Here is an 11,827-nt window from a genome sequence, read left to right on the forward strand (position 1 = left end):
TAACGATTTTCCTCAGTTTGATCAGTATGATGATGATGATTATGTTCTCCAAAAAGAAGCTAATCTTGCAGACAAATCAACAGCTAGTTTGTGGGAGGAGGAAGTTAACTTATAGTGGCTCGAGTACAGTGATCAACCGATGCATATCAGCTATGACAACGATGAGGAAAGTGCAGCAGATTTTGAAGTAAATGAAGGATCTTTTCCTTTTTTCTTTGATTCATGTCAGTTCATCAGAGATAATTTCCATGCAATCAGACATCAGCTGTCAACAAGACTTGATTTGGATCGTCTTAAGGGTGATGAAAACTTTGTTCCAGACTTCTTATATTCAGAGTTCCAGCCCCCAAATGCCATTAATTGTCAAGTTGCAGATGAAGACATGGAAGCTGGCACATGCGATCAAATAATACGAGAAGATTCCATACCTTTCTGTTTTGAATCATTTAAGTTTTTGAGGGGCAAATTGTGTAGAAAATCTTCAAATGAAGAACCTGTAGGAAATAAACAATCTCTCAGTTTTAATGTTGGGGATGAGACAGATGGCGAAATTCTTGAGCAAGTTGTTAATAAGAAATCTTCCCTTGAAATGATTGATGAAATCATTTTGGATATAAAACCCTCTCTAGCACCAGATTTGCAGCCACCAAGCACAGTTGAAGGTCAGATTACAGATGAAGGTGTGGTAGCCGAAATACATGATCTAATGATGCAAGAGGATTCTATACCCTTTTGTTTCGAAGTATTTCAGTTTATAAGGCAGAATCTTCGTAATATCTCAAAAGAAAAAATGAACAACCAATAGGATGTCATACAGTTTCAATAGATACATCGCAACAGTCCCCTCAAGTTTTTGATGATCCTTTTGCTCATGTGTTAGATTTTGTTTGCTGTAAAAGTTCTTCTCCATCAGCCAAACATGTGACAAAAGAGAATGTTGATAACAATCTTATTCCAAGGCCACCTTCATTGTCTTGTTTAACAGATTTTTCATTACAAGGCTCAGATCAAAGTTTGCAGTCATATGAGGAGATTGAAAAAGGAGACTTGTGTTCTGTTCGGAATCAGCAACAGAGTTTGGTCATTCATGAAATTAAGGATCCTTTTGACAGCTTGCTGCAATCATCAGAGAAAGACAATGCAAATGTGAGGAAAAGTTTAATATCCATCTATGAAGATTACTTGAACCAGAGAAGTAATGTGTTAATGGAAATCAATGACGATGCTTATGAAGACCTTTTTGCAGTATTCGTGAAGTCATCCAGCCAATTCATGCTTTGCAAGTTTTTCAGCAGTGAACTTGATTCCAAGTTTCCACGGGAGTTGCCTCTCGGTTCTTCTCTTTTCCTGTGCATCAGAAAGCATTTGGGAAGAAATCAAATACCCGCCATGATGCTTACCTGGTTGCATTGGCTGTTCCATTTTACCTGATCGAGTGGTGGAAAGAGTAATTAGAGTAGGTTTGATGAATAAGCTCAAATATGAGCATCCTTCTAGTTTGTTAGTTATGATGTAGTTGTGTTTGGTTTTATTATGGTTTTCAATTTTAGTCTTCAGTCAGAGTCCGTCTGCATAATATCAGCTTCTGGTTTTGACTCCATAGCCCAATGGACGAAGTCACTGTCTGCTCCCACAAAGATCTGCAGTTCTTGGCACCTCCAAGGAGCTGGAGCTACCATCCCCCATTGGAGCCAATGTTAGAGTCGGTCTTGTCAGTCCTTCGTCAGAGATCAAAACTCTTTTTGCATTTCATTTTTAGGTGTCTCGCTCGATTCACTCAGTTGCATTCCGCTCGGGGCATGTCATGATCTGACTGAAGGGTCTGTCAGTCATTTCCCTCATGTCATGTATCTGCTGGTGTGTGTCTGACCATTAAAGTTCATCAAAACTCATCGAAGTCAATGTTTCAGTCATTCATAGTCATGGATGGTTTTTTGATCAGCAAGAGTCATTTCAGTCACTAATTCTAGGGTTTGGTCTTCATAGTGTCAACAATGCCAGCAAGCCAGAAGGAGGATCAGAATAAGTTTTTATCATGATATTCCATTGTCATACTGATTGATCATGACTTTTCTTCAAAACCCTGTTTTGAAGAAAAAGTCGTCTTTTCGTCTTTTGAAGTAATTGTCATGTATATTTGCAAGGTTTTCAAATGCAGCCTTTGGTCATTTTTTGCCACCACCCCTGCAAAAGTTGACAAGATTCATCATCAGCTCAAAAATCAATGAGAAAACCCTTTTGAAGCGCAAAATTGAAAGCATTGAGCATGACAAGAATGGTCCTTATAGTCCATCAATCCATAAAAGACAAACCTGGAGTAGCAAATAAAACAAACACCGACGTTTTTTGTTTGATGAAGTCTTCAAATCAGAAATCTGCACCAACTCATCCAATAAACACAGTAGCCTTATTAAAGGAGAGTTCAAGCATTGCTTCTTTGGCACTGAAGGTGAAGACAATTGGAAATTATGACGCTTAAGGAGTATGGGTAAACTTGTTGGGAGGCTAGGCATCTTCCTGGAAGAATGACCGAGGAGAGGAATTATTGTTTACAAGTAGTAAGGCCATTTTTAGGCCACCAAAATGAAATAAGAGGAGGAATTCCAAATTTTCTTTCCTCAGTTTGGTAGCTATGGATCATTAGAGCAACATGGTTTTGCAAGGAATAAGTTCTGGAATATTGACAAAAATCCTCCACCATTTCGTTCTAACTGTTACAATAACAAGGCTTTTGTTGACCTAATTCTTAAAGCCCACTGAAGAAGATTTCAAGAGTTGGCCCCACAGTTTTGAATTTCGGCTTAAGAGTTGCACTGGCTCATGGTGGTAATCTTACTTTGATATCTCGCATCAGGAATACAGACAACGAGCCCTTTACTTTCTCTTTTGCTTATCACACTTGCTTTTGTGTCTCTGATATCAGTGAAGTGCGGATAAAGGGGTTTGTATTATCTGTTATAGGATAAAGAACGCTTTACTGAACAAAGAGATGCTATAAATTTTGAATCTGAGGTGGATAGGGTTTATCTTAGCACCCCAACAAAAATTGTAATAATTGACCATGAGAAGAAGAAGACATTTGTTTTGAGAAAGGAGGACCTTGTTGATGCAGTTGTGTGGAATCCTTAGGAAAAGAAAGCTAAAGCCATAGCAGATTTTGGGGACGATGAATACAAGCATATATTGTGCTTTGGATCAGTGCGCGGTGCACCCACAGAGCGCAGTGCATAGAGCCACTGTCCACCGTGCAAATTTGAATGTGCGCGGCGCACTGGGTTGTGCGCGTGGCGCATACAGCCAAAGGCCCGAAAATTTCTAGGAGGACCTCCAAACGCCCAAATAAAGCACGGATTTTCCAGATGTTTTGGTGTCCAAGCTATTCATTTGCAAGGAGACAGTAAGAAGTTAAAGTTAGATTGTGGAGGATTGAAAACAGGGTTTTAGAGGCCGTCTCTATGTTGTATCTGTTGTGCGGCGCACATAGCTTCCAAGCGGGATTATGCCACTACTACATCAAATTTTAAAAAAATGAACACAATTCTTTGTTGCAGGAGCGTGTTATCATCATATAGCATAGACGTGAGGCGGCTGTTTGTGAGAATAATGAATGCAGTGGTCAAGAGCTTGGGATTGCGCCACAACTAGTATATGGTAGAAAACGGCTTCAGTGATGAGGGCAACCAAAGTTATGGTTCTCAATGGTAGTGTCAGTCTAGACCTGCAAGTGATAGACCTTCTGAAATAACAGCATCAACGATGCACCTCAGATTTGCAATTCCAAAAACCAACGCCGACCACCATCCTCCAGCAACGCTTGAAAATGTCATGACAGGTGGCAGTCATTGCTATACTTGGGCATTCGAATCATATTCAGATTTAAAGAACATATGTGTAAAGTGGTAAACGCATCTCCAGAAATTTGAAGGCAGTTGTGCAAGAATGTGCCAAGTGGCATTGAAGAAATAGAGTCTTTTGGCTTAAAATCAATAACTATGCTATTCTAGGCTCAAAATTTTAGCAAAGGAATAGGATTTGACCAGGAAAATGTAACACTGCTTATCCTCAAAACAGATGATTGGATTTTCAGCTTCTGTTCGTTAATGATGATAAAACAATCCCTTTTTTTTGGTCGATCTGTTTTCCCACGGATGGAGTCTATTTATGGTATTGAAAAATCATTTGTAAAGGTTGGAGTTTCTGGGAAATGGTGTGGAGAAAAAACTCAGTGTTTCATTGTACAACTTGGCCAGGAATTTAATAAATGATGCAGCTCTGATTCATGAGATTCATGTGGTATGAAGTTTAGCAGATGTTTCCTCTTTCAGTTTCATATGTGCCTTGTTATGTTTTACATTTCATTCAGAATCATTTCCAGTTGAATGCTCTTAAGTAGGAAAGGTAGAATCCATTTTTATGCTCTGCCTTGTAAAGCATTCATACTTTGTGTGTTTTCCTCTATCTGAGAAGGATTCATGTATATGCCCTTTTCAGCTTTCTCAACTGTCTTTCCACTACATATTATTTCAGTTTAACTGCTAAACCTCCTGCCTATCTTGCCTCACGAAATACTCTGCGTCTTTGATTTAATTTCCCATCTCAGGCTGCCCTTTGTCCCATACAGCCCAGAAAGTTCAGTCATTCAATAAATTTCCTTTTTCATATCCATTTACTAGCCTAAAATCAGCATTCGTTTTGAGTCATCTCAGACCCTATTGTCTATTTTAACTGAGTGTGACCTGGAGAGAGCCCTCTCCTGTTCTGGTAGGGCTAGCTACCAGACTGAGCGTGGTTTGTGGTTACCCTGAATTTTTCCTTCATTCAACCTAAGGCAGATTTAGGCCCTAACACCCACTAACCAGTGGATCATGGTCTTTAAGATGCCATGAATGGCTTCTACTTGGCCATTAGCTTGGGGATAGTAGGAGGATGATTAGTCTTGGTGAAAACTGAGCAACAATGTAATTCAAACATCATGTGATTCTGAAAATGAGACCCATAGTTTGTAATGATCTTGTGGGGCACAGCAAAATGACAGATAACCTGATTAAATAGGAATAGTGCCATAGTTTCTCCATCGGCCTAGAAAGTGGGAAGGGCTTCGGCCCATTTCATGAAATAGTCCACATTTACAATAATGTAGTTGTGTCTAGTAGAGGAAGTGGGGTTGCATGTGATGAAGTCGATTCCCCATTTGGAAAAGGGGCTGACAGAGATGACAAGGTGTAGTAGGGTCGAGGGAGTGGGCATTTTCTTTGTAAATACTTGACAATGGTGGCACTGCTAGATTTCCTTGAAACAACCTTTGAACAAGGTTGGCCAGTAGTAGCATGCGCGTAAAATTTTCTAAGCAGTAGACATGCCAGAAAGATGACTGCTACATGCCCCAGCATGGTAGTCATTTAAAACGTGTTTTGCTTCTTGATGAGTTAGGCAACGTCAAAGCATTATATCAGCGCCACGACAATATAAAGTATCATTCAACACTAAATAGTGCTGAGCTTGGTGGCGGATGCGACAACGGTCACCTGACAATAGTTCAAGGCAGAAATGTTGCGCTTGGAGGTAGAAAGGAATGTCACCGTACCAAGGGTTAGTAGAGTCGATTAGATAGACAGATTCATCTAGGATAGGATAGTGAGCTATCTCATTTGGATCATTAATGGGAATATCCAACAATAGTTCGGTGAAGACTAAGGATTTTTTCGCCTTAGCAGTGGCAAAAACCAAATCAAATTGTAAGAGGATAACCATCCATTTGGAATATTTTCCTCCAATGAATTGAGGAGACAAAATGTGTCTCATGGGATTCTCCAAAGTGATGATGGTAGTATGTCGCAGCAGTATATAATGTTGGAATCGATTGATAGCAAAGACAACTGCCAAGGACAACTTTTTCACATGTGAATATTTGCATTCGAGCCTAGCTAGGCCTTCTAATAGATAATAGATCACATGCTCACTCAGATCATCATGAGTTTGGACCAATACCATTCCAATAGAGGATGGCGAGGCTGCCAAATAAAGGAGAAAGTCATGCCCATAGTTGGGAGCACTAAGCAATGGGGTTGATATAAGTGCCTGTGTCAAGGCATAAAATGATCATTGAGCTTGATCATCCCACAAGTATGGTACTCGTTCTTTAGTAGGTGCATAAAGCTTTTCGTCAACTCGTCATAATTTATGATAGATCATCATAAGAAGTTTTCTTTCCCTTGCAAATTTTGGAGCTGCAAAATAGATTGTGGTTCGAGAAATTGAGTAGTTGCCTTTACCTTGTCGAGATCAACCCTAATCCAGTCTCAAAAAATAAAATGAATTTGTGTGGATTTAGATGTATGTTATAAAAATTGCACCTAAGAAATATTTCTTGTAAATGAAATAGTTGTTGAGTTTTCTTCTTGGAATGGGCTGGAAGGTCATCCAAGTAGGCCTAAACAATATGTTTGATATCATGGAATGCATTCTCCATGGCTCGTTGAAATGTTTCTAAACATTCTTTAAATTGAATGCGAGTTTTCAATATGAAAATATTCCCCAAGGGAAAATGAACATGGTTTTGTGCTGGTTTGCGGGTTTTATGGTGATCTGGTTATAACTAGAGAAACCATCCATAAATGAGAAGGATTCGTAATCGATGCAGTCATGAATTATTTGGTTGATGAACGGTGTCAGATAATTACCTTTAGGACATGAAGTACTCAAGCCCTGGTAGTCTACACAGATGTGGATGGTACCTTGTTTCTTATCTATAGGAATCAGATTGGAAACCCATTCCGTTAAGGGAATGAGGAAGACAAAACCAGCATGTAACAATTTTTCCACCTCAGTCTTGATGGCTGCAGTATTACAAGGGTGGATTGGTTGAAGCCTTTGGCAGATAGGCTTGAAATTGTCATAAACCTTGATCTCATGCTCAATAATAGATGGATATATGGTGGGAATTTCCTCATAATACCAAGCAAATACATCATGGAATTCCTTAAAAAGGCAGGTGAAGCTTGCAATTTCCTCAGGAGTGTAATCGGCTCCAATCTGGGTGTTTTCCATGATGCTTTTCTTGACTGAAATATCAATGAGCAATTTCTTTGAAAGATTTCCCATGTTCCTTTCCAATCCATAGTTTAGATAGTCGTATAAGACAAGGGAATGATTTCAGGTGTTTCAAAGGACATGATTTGTATGGGCATCATGTTCGAATCATATATCGAAAAGAAATGGTGAGAATCCTCCCAAGGTCATTCTTCTAAACACATGATCTCTCTCGAATATCTTCATCCAAAGGTATGACTTAATTGAGGAGATCATTAGAGAGAGCATTTATGGGAGAGGAGGAAATACCGTTGGTCATGACTAGAGTGACCAGAGATTTGGATGTAGATTGAATGGCTTGGTAGGCCAATTCAGCTGGTGACAGCAGCATTTGTTCTCTGTGAGAGTCAATGTCTGAAGGGGCTAGGAGGATCCAAGGATCGGTCAGTTCATGATGAATAAATGAAACCATAGAGACCTTCTGTGGAACTGAGGGTGGCGGGAGAGGAAAACAACCCATCAGGGAAGAACCCTTAAATAGACTGGTACCAATACTAATGTGAGAGTCAAGAACACCACACACTAAGGGTACAGAGCTACTAGGTAACGGCGAGTAATCTAGGGTGAGAAAGGACAACTGGTCCACTATGACTATCCTTCCATCCAATGGAAATGGGATGATACGAAAGACAGTAGATACAATGGCAGTCATGGCATAAGTCCAATTGTGACCCAATAGTAGATTATAGTCGAGTTTTCGATCCATGACTTCGATATCCACCATTACCATTTTCCCACTCAAAGTGATCGGTTAGCTGGCAAGGTAACCTTTTGGGATGAAAGTGTGGCCATCAAAATCTTTGAGGGAATTCGATGATGGTGAGAGGGTTGGAGAACCCAAGGCGAGCCAACATGAAGCCAACATGACGCAAGTTGAAACACCTTCTTCAATGAAAGTTCTATGTACCCCTCGCCCTTTAGAAAATATTTGCACCTAAAATTCAAGCTCGTGTGAAAGGGGAGGTTTACATTTTTCCATGTCAAAAATTGCAAGCATCAAATCCTAAGGGTCGACCCCACCAATTTCCGAAGAGCTTTCCTTTTTGTTGGACAAGTTTGTAATACTCCGAGCATCGACATAGCTGATGATGCTTGTGCCAAATCTTCTACAATGCTATAGTTATGGGTAGCACATGCAGATGTATTATGCATTGTGCGATGAAGAGCCCCTTTTGGGGGGAAAATCACAAGATCAGCAACTAGCCTTTCGATATGAAGATCGTTATGTGGCGGTGGGTTTTTACTTGAGGAGGCTTCCTCAGCATTAGCGACTAGAGCTCCATAATTTTTGGCTCTGGTTTGAAGATAGACCATTTCAAAGTTGTAAATGGTAGATGGTCCTTCACCAGCTGAAGGATGATGTGAACCATCATTTCCCCCTTGTGGGTGTTGAGTTCGGTTTGCAATAAGATGCTGCTGCTACTAAGCAGGGAAAGGGTTGTTTAGGATCGTGGGGGTCCGGTTAGTGTCCTTTTGAGCAAGGAAATATTTTCATTTGTGGAGACATCGAAAATGATGTGTCATATGGTATTCTGCATATATTTTGTAAGGGGAATTGACAAGTTTGTCCTTTCCACTATCAGGAGGCACAACAACTTTCTGCTTTGGCTTGGAATGCTTGGTTTACTACTTTGCAAAAAGAGCGGTCTTTTTCTTATTCTTCTTGTTCTTACCATCAGGTTTTTGTGTAGACTACATAGAGTTTATCATGATGGTAGGAAGAGAATTTGATTTGGTATTGGGGTCAACTGAAAACTAGGCAATATGACCACTTGATTGTTTTAGAGAAACCTTAGAGGTAGCACCGATAATACCATCAGCATGTGCACTGTGTTGCTGAGCAACGGTAGCATTGGAGTTTCTAGGGGCATTGAGAATGACATTGTATAATGTGCCAAACTATGAATAAATCAAATCTAAGTGCTGGGAACGATGGATGGATTGGTCTTCCGTGACCACACCACCTAAGGCAACATCCTTAGCGATTTGAGGGAGCAGATATTTGTAGAACCAATCCACTAATAGATAATCTGGGAGGGAAGATTTGACTAGCCTTTGCCTACATCTCCATTCATGGATGTGATCAGAGATGTGGGTGGTAGTGTCCTGACATAAAGAAATAAGGATTTCCATCCCAATTTCATAGCACAATTAGTGCATGGTAACGCAATGTACCACTTGGCTGCATTGCCAGTAAAGGTGTGGGGAAAGAGCCAAACGCACATACTATCATCCACCATGGAGCTAGAAACACACCATAAATTATAGGTGGTGATATGTGTACCCAGATATTCCCCTTGTTTCCCTTCAAACTTCGAGATGTCTATGGGAATTTTGTGCGGGATTGGAGGCCAAAATAATTTGTGATAGATGGGTTCATTAGTGAGTTTGTACAAATCAGGGATGTCAAGTGTTGTTAAGAAAGGAAAGGTATTTGATGCCCCCGAAACAAACCAAGGCGATGATAAATGACTTGAGGATCCTTGCGGTCCTCCCATCATATTGTTCCCAATATTATACACAGGATGCGTGGAATAATAATTTCCTTGGGGTACAGTTATATATTGTGCCTGTCCATAGGGGCTTTTAGGTTGGGGGACACAAGTGCCCACAAGATAAGCAGTGCCCCCTTGACTTATTTGAGGTTGAGAATGGGGTGCCCATATGGATTGAGCAAGACCTTGTTGAGGGATCCCACTAGCCACGTAATTAGCCGTATTCCCTTGACTGACATATGGAGGATTCATGTCAATCAATGACTGTCATTCTTGTCCTGTAAATAGAGGGGGAACAGTAATGTTCCCGGATGGTATATGCATATTGGGAATGGTGTCCCAAGGAATTTGAACATGGGGGTTGGAACTAAACAATGGATTCCAACCAAAAGGTTTGCTGAAGGGACCTGTCCTATCCATGCTATATGGAGTGCTATAACGAGCACTATATGGAGTGCTTGTCGATGGTCCAGGAGTTGACAAAAAAGGGGTGGAAACCAGTATGTATTGGGTTTCACTATTGATGAGCCTCATCATTGGGTAATTATATGGGCATTAATTCACCTCCTAGCTTAGTCAAACCAACTTTTCTCATAACTTATTACATGCTTTTTATTATATTTTGTTTATGAGGTGAGTTAGAGTTGGATATGATGCTTTGTGGTCTAATATGCATTGAATGCAGGAATAAAGGAGAAAATCAAGGAATTTTCACAAATACCAAGGTCAAAACTTGAATGGGACAAGGGAGAGAGATTATAGTAGGTAAATACTCCTTATTTACTACCCCTCCATTTGAATATTCCTCCATTCATCACATCAGCTCAGAGTGAAAATAGCCAAATCATGAGGACTAGAAGGCAGCTGAGGAAGTGAGAGACAAAGCACCAGTTTATCTCGAGTTTGGGAGCCAAGACTCCTGAATTTTAAGGAAGTCATTGGGAACTTTAGATGTATAAGTAGAGAGGCCTAGGACCTCAGTAGGATTCAAATTTTTGATTGTAAAACACTACTCTATTTTTGAGCTGCAAAACTTGTGACAATTCTATTAATGTAATTTGTTGTTTTGTTAATAAGAATGAGTTTTGTTTTGAGCTAGCACTGAGTTAACTCAAAGGGATGAAGCTCTTGGGTTAGGGCCCAGCCCTAGCAACCAAGGCTCCTCTTTATTGTACATGTATGTTTAGTGTAGATTCATAGCTTCATTGTTAATTTTCTTTTTAAATGCATTTCCATTACAAGTAGTGTAGATTAGATTGGTTGTTTAATAGTTTGCTTCCATTTGTGCCTTATTTCAAGTAGAAGGTTACAAAGGATGAAAAGGATCACCACAAGGTTGTTAGTATGTGTCTTGGCCTCACTTCCTCCCTTTGGGACCATGACTTGAGGAAGGGACCCTTATGTAGCCCCACAAAACAAAGATTTCTAGTTCTTTTATGAGCTTTGGAGTCTGTTGTCTATAATTTAGTATTTGTTACGAGGTAGATTTAATTGTCATCTTTTTCATCTCTATTTTTGCAGTAGATCTCACTCATTCTTTCATTCCTTTCAGCAACTTTCTTCATGCATACGATAGGCACTTGATTCATTAGTTCTGCTTTTCTAGTTTATGAAAATGTATCTTGTTGCATAGCTTTTTGGAAGACACACATGTTTTATGTAGAGTAGGTGCTTCAGGAGGAGACTAAGACTTCATAGCCGTCAGCCACCTTCCACTTGATCCACCTTAGCCATCCCTTGTTTTCACCATCACCTTCACTAGTTTCTCGTCATTTTTCATTGAAATTCTCCCAAGTACATTAAGTGAATCTAGCCATCTATCATCTTGGATATTGACTCTTGAGTGATACTAGACCTTCTAACACTCCATTCCACCCATCACACACCTTTCCTAAGCCTCCCATCACCTCCAACACCTCACATCTAGCTTTCGGCTATATCCTGTAGGTTTCTAGTACATCCTATAGGTTTTCCTGAAACGGCCTATTTTGAGGCAAAATTGATGGAAAACCTTTAGGAAGTCACCAAAAGCCTCCTAGGGCCCCTCCACACCATCCAACCACTTCATAAACCTTCTATCCATCCTCAAACACCCTTAATCCACCTGCCACATCCACAAGAACAATTAGTTTGCATACTTTATTTTGCATAAAAAGACCAAAAAAGAAAAAATAGATTTAGTTTAGTCTCTTTACTTGCACATTAGTATTGTTTGATGCCTCTTACTTCTGCAACTTAGATAG

General features: G+C 40.0%; 1 pseudogene; it reads left to right on the forward strand.

Annotated features, from left to right (window-relative positions):
• Positions 1 to 3,231, forward strand: part of LOC149220076 (putative glucose-6-phosphate 1-epimerase pseudogene) — a 36,011-nt pseudogene extending 32,780 nt beyond the window's left edge.
• Positions 3,232 to 11,827: the final 8,596 nt, after the last annotated feature.

The sequence above is a fragment of the Pinus tabuliformis genome, chromosome Q (assembly GCF_031772625.1).
Source record: "Pinus tabuliformis cultivar Carrire ecotype Pingquan chromosome Q, CPIR1, whole genome shotgun sequence".
Lineage (NCBI taxonomy): Eukaryota > Viridiplantae > Streptophyta > Pinopsida > Pinales > Pinaceae > Pinus > Pinus tabuliformis.